The 5,489-nt window shown below is 34.3% G+C and overlaps 1 protein-coding gene across 7 annotated transcripts in view; it reads right to left on the bottom strand.

The window, feature by feature from the left end:
• The window catches only part of LOC118741765, a 74,681-nt gene extending 73,556 nt beyond the window's left edge, over positions 1 to 1,125 (bottom strand). For 2 of the 7 annotated variants that reach the window (XM_036473746.1, XM_036473758.1), the window contains exon 1: positions 351 to 485. The gene's annotated coding sequence lies outside the window, so the exon portion shown is untranslated. Of the gene's footprint in view, positions 1 to 350; positions 561 to 1,054 lie in introns of those variants that run through there. The other 5 variants (XM_036473738.1, XM_036473751.1, XM_036473765.1 and 2 more) reach the window with 5 other exon arrangements.
• Between the last annotated feature and the right edge of the window lie 4,364 nt (positions 1,126 to 5,489).

The following is a 5,489-nucleotide window of genomic DNA, read 5'->3' as shown; positions in this document are numbered from 1 at the left end:
TTTTATTTTATTTTATTTTATTTTATTTTATTTTATTTTATTTTATTTTATTTTATTTTATTTTATTTTATTTTATTTTATTTATTTTGTTTTATTTTATTTTATTTTATTTTATTTTATTTTATTTTACTCTATTCACTTAATTTTATTTTATTTTAGCAAAAACTTGTATTTTCAAGCAGTTGAATTCCCAGAATAGTACAAAGTGGTACTTCAAAATAAGAATTTAGTCGAGTAACTCAAAAAAGCACCACAAATCACTGCATTGCTTTCCCTTGTTTTTTTTTTTTGTCACTATTTAGCATTAGTTGTTGTTTTAAGGCCCTTTTTTTTGTAATTCCATTGCTCACTGAGTTTTCACAATTTGTAGGCACTCAACCATCACTCAGCTGCAAATACCATTATTCGATCATTTACCGGTCACACTTTTCCGTTGCGCTGGGCGTTTTCACCCGTCCCAGCCAAAACACGAACTCGAACTGAAATAGCTGTTACACAGGCCAAGACGATAGGCCCCAACGTTGGTAAAACCAGTTAGTCAGCCAACAGACAAAAGCAAACTGCAAATGAAAAAGGCAAAATCAAAATCAAAAATACAAGAATGAAATAAATAAATAATAAAAAAGCTAACAAAACAAATCAACGCAAGCAGCTTAAAGAGTTGACTGCGCAGCCTTCAACAGACAAGTTGAGTTATTCACATTTGTGTGCGTGTGTATGGTGGTGTGGTGGTGTGTGTGTGTGTTGGCCGCATGCGGCTTTGCAATCTTTTCAACAAATTCCATTCCAAGTTGTTTCAATTGTGTTGTTGTTGTTGTTGCACAGACATTGGTGATTTGCTCATTTGATATTGTTGAATTGAAGTGTGGTGAGTTTCAATTCATAAACTGATCTTAAATACACGAGTGTAGTTGTTGCGCTCTCAAAACAAATTAACAAAATATAAAAACAAAACACAAACAGGTAATAAGTAGTTTTTATTTTGCTTTGCTTTTTCATTTTGCTTTTACACTTAATTTAAGTCACGTATCAGACGCTCAATGCGGCCGCATACCTTGTTTACTGCCAGCTCCTCCAATGCATTAGCTACGATGGCCATCAATTGTTGACTTGACGGCATTTGTCATTGCGCTGATTTCATATTCACTCTTTTTCGGACACCAAAAAATGAAATAGTGAAATGAGAAAAAATCAGCCCAAAAATTTAAATACAGACTAAACGCTCAAAAAAGTGGCTAACGCATAACCAGGTAAGCGACTTACTAACTACACTCTTTGTTGTGCTCTCACTTCACTGCATTCAACAGTATGGTGAATTTGGTTTTAACTAATGGTGAAACTACATATGTACATACACAAGAGCAGCTGAGCAAACAACAAGCGATCAATGTGAAGACTCAACTCTGCCTCATTCAACACTCAAAATAAGCGCAAATATGAGAGTAACTAAACTACGTACCTACAAAATTGTAACTCTCACCAACAAAGTCACACTGCAGCGTAACACCCAACAAGCGAACGTACAATCACTTGCATTCTACAATAAATAACCAACTATATATGTAGTATATACAAAAAGTGCAAAAGAAATATACCTACATATACAAAAAATATTCAGTGAACGTTCACGCATCGCTCGTGATTAGAGCGATTGAGTGGCAAAAGCGGCCCTCCCTCCACCCCTCTTATAGTCGAGCTAATAGTGACTTAGTGTAAGCATGCGCCACTGCATAGTAGCGCTGCCAAATGAAGCGTTCATCAACACAGACTGACTGGCTGGCTGGCTGGCTGGCTAGCAGGCTGACTTACGGCAAGGCTGCATAACTAGAGTTAATGTAATGTTTCACATAAAAACATAGTACATACATATGTATGCATGTATGTATGTTTGTCTGCATGCAATACCCACAACTGATTGCGTTTCAATGACAACCAATTTGCGCATGAAAATATTGCGAAATTCACGTTATTTTACAGCTTCGATTAATGAATGAGCACTAAACGGTCGTCGAGTTTTGCGCTTAAGTCTTTTGTTTGCCAAACGATGTGTAACATGAGGATGCTTTTACAAATTAACAGCACAGCGGCACAGTTAATTAATTTAGCTCATTATTGCTACGAAATGTAATGGCAATTCATATAATTAGTAAGTAAGGCAATATACTTTTACGAATGTTGTGGTTTATGTGCAAATTTCGTATTTGCCACTGCAAAATGTTTTTCGTGCAAGTGTTGAAAAATTGCATATTTTTACTGGTTGATATAGATACCATAGTGGATAAAAACAATTCTTAATGGCGAACTGATTTGCTAAGCAGTCTAATTTCAACACACTGTCATTAGCTCAACATGTTACAATGGAATAAAGCTATTAGACTGTTGGTGATAAATGTGTTGATGAAATGTTAGAAACCATTCGACGTAGGCGATGTAAATTATGACATTAACTGAATGATAAGGAAAGGAAGATTTTTCAAACAAATCATAATATTAATAACAATAAGAAAAAGAAGGGTATGGCGTTAAAACTACAAAATCACTGCACAATGGGGCCATTCTCATATTTAGCGGCAAAAACTCAGTTCTTTAAACTTTCGCTTTTTGCAAAGTTTTTTTTTTGTGTTCAATTTGCAGCAAATTAGCGGGAAGATTTAGAAAATTTATGACAGTCGGCTACAGTGTTCATCCTTAAACAGTTGTTCATACATATTTATGTTTTATTAAACATATTTTTTCAGTTGTGAAGCTTTCAGTTATCAAAAATAGTAAAATATTTTGCAAAATATACTCGCAATATGAATTTTATTATAAATATGGATTCCACCATTTGAGGCATTTAGTCCTTTGTCCTGAAATTAACATGTTTAGTTAAATGTTTGTCTTTAGTACTTATTTTGATATTTGTAATGGGTAGTTTTTCGTGAAACTTAATACACTTTTACCATCTTTCGTGAAGTAGAATTTGTATTGTTAACAATTGTTAAAGGAGTACTATAGATGTAATTCATTGTTAAAACATCATGTTTTTTGTATTACTATTAGCTTTTGCGAAAAACTGAAAATTGGAGCCAAATAATAGTTTTCTTAGAAACTGTCAAGTTAAAAAATGCTGAAATTTTTTCATGTAGATAAGCCAATAGCAAGGGACAGTGGCACTACTATTAATGGCAACACAGCCAGGAGGGCGTTCTATCGTGCGGATCTATTAGCATCGATCACGGACGTGACTGTAATTTTTTTTTAGAACACATCCATAAGAGTTTAATAGCACTTTTTTGTATTTTTTGGCAACTATGAGTGGTACTGTATGTCAGCCACAATACACAAAATATTAGTGTATTATTTTTAAATTATAAAAGCTTCACCTGTTCCCCTGTCGTTTGCGCGTAAAGTAATTGTGCTCTTCAAAAGCTCCGAAATGGTGCCAGAACTTTTATTGCCTTTTCATTTTCATCAAGCTGCTCGAAAATTCAAATTGTGACTCTGACAGTTCCAGCTGTGGCTGTGATAATAGCGCAGAACCGTGGTTTAAATATTCAGTACAGTTATAAGTAGATGACGATGATGAAACTAAGGATGGTATGTTAACTACGGTGTTACCTTGTCCGCCTTACACTTATATCGTTATGTTTTTTTCCAGATTACTTTTGCAGTAAAAGGTTGTTTGTTAATCAATTACACTGCGTACATAAATATATTTAACTTTTCTAGAATTATCTAAAAAAAAATATAAATAAGTTTAAAAAAATTCAAGAAAATTTTATTTGCGGTCTTCGGGCGAGCTATGTGACAATACCTTACCTAGAGGGTCTGGCTTTTATATGGATATTTCAAAGAAAAAGAGGGCGTGGTTTGACCGTTAGTTTACAAAAATTTTTAAGCTTAGGTGTAACAAGTTTTAATTTTTTTTTGTAAAAAGCATCTTAATAAGGGAGCTTCTGGTAAAAGTGTTTGCGGACCCCCGCCTAGTTTTCTGAACCACTTTTGTGGCCAGTGGTAATCTGCATGCAAAATTTGGGGGGGCCAACTCTACTGTAAATAATTTTTGTCGCGAGTTTGGGCTTCTGTCCCATAGCGCACAGAAAGTATAGTGCTTATACACTCATATAAGTTTAGTTTTAAATTTCAATTATTTGTTTATAAAAATATACAGCCCGATTCTGTGCACTTGACAAATTGAAAATCTTTATAATTTGTAAATTTTTTATTATTTATCAAGAATGGGTATTCTAGCACCAAAATCTAAATCTCTTTTCTTGATAAATTATCAAGATTGAAAATGCTATTGACAAATTGAAATTTCATGTGAAATGTATAATTTTTGTAATTGTAGAAAAAACTAACAGGGGAAAAATAAAAAATAACGAGTGTTTTTATTTTTTATTTTTTCTTAGTTAATTTCTCAGAAACTGTCAGGCCTTTCGAAAAGTGATGTATATATGGCTTTTAGAGAATTTCATTGGCTTTCATTTGCCATTATTCAATTGGTTCGTAAGATATACGTGATTAAGTTGAACCACTTTTTTTTTAAGCTGAATAAACGATAAATTGCAAATATCTCAAAAACATATCAATAGAAAAAAAATGTAAAATGTTAGGATAAATGGCCAAATCTTGTCAATATGCGATTGTCCTAAAGTTGTGATAAGCATGATGCATGACACCTCCTAACTACTTTCGCCTTTATTAACTTGCAACTAAATGTTTTCAAATCAGTCTGACTGTTAGCGAATATAGTGACGTTCACTGACAGAGGCTTACTATTCCGTCGCCTTCTCTATGGCAAAAATCTCCGCTTAAAATACACTACAGTTATCAGACAGCCAATATGGTTGCCTTATCTGCAGGTGCTTGGAGTATAGACCCGAGCCTATTTTTTCCATCCTTTAGCCAGCGATGTGGATGGAAATACCAATCTTTCCTAATTGGGAAACAGGAAAATTTGAAGAAAAGTTACCCTTTTAATAACCCCGCAAGTTTCTTATTTTGCAGCCATACTTAATTGTTATAAGTATGTCCCTATTTCAATGTGTATTTTCGTTTTTCCTGAATCCTGAAAACTTTGTGAAATTCGAAACATCCGAGCTGCTCCGGCGAATATGGAAGCCCTTACGATACTTTTCTATATTTGCATATTTCATTTCGATGTATGTACATATGTATTTCAATGCCCAGCTCAAAATTGCAGTTTTTGAAAATCATTTTCAGAGCAATTGACTGTCATTCGAAATACCCTATAATTGTACCTCGGGGTTTACAGTACATATATATGTACCATAGGGGACAAGTCCTCTCTCGACGTATGAAAACCACGCTCTATAAGTCACTAATAATGCCCGTGCTGGTATATGGCGCAGAAGCATGGACAATGACAACATCCGATGAGGCGGCTCTTGGAGTGTTTGAGAGAAAGATTTTGCAGAAGATTTACGGGCCTTTACGCGTTGGCGACGGCGAGTACCGCAGACGATGGAACGATGAGCTGTATG

This window comes from Rhagoletis pomonella, unplaced genomic scaffold (genome assembly GCF_013731165.1).
Source record: "Rhagoletis pomonella isolate Grant_MI unplaced genomic scaffold, Rhpom_1.0 Rhpom_scaffold_00001, whole genome shotgun sequence".
NCBI classification, from domain to species: domain Eukaryota; kingdom Metazoa; phylum Arthropoda; class Insecta; order Diptera; family Tephritidae; genus Rhagoletis; species Rhagoletis pomonella.
The sequence above is the reverse complement of the archived record's forward strand: the minus strand, read 5'-3'. Positions and strand labels throughout refer to the sequence as shown.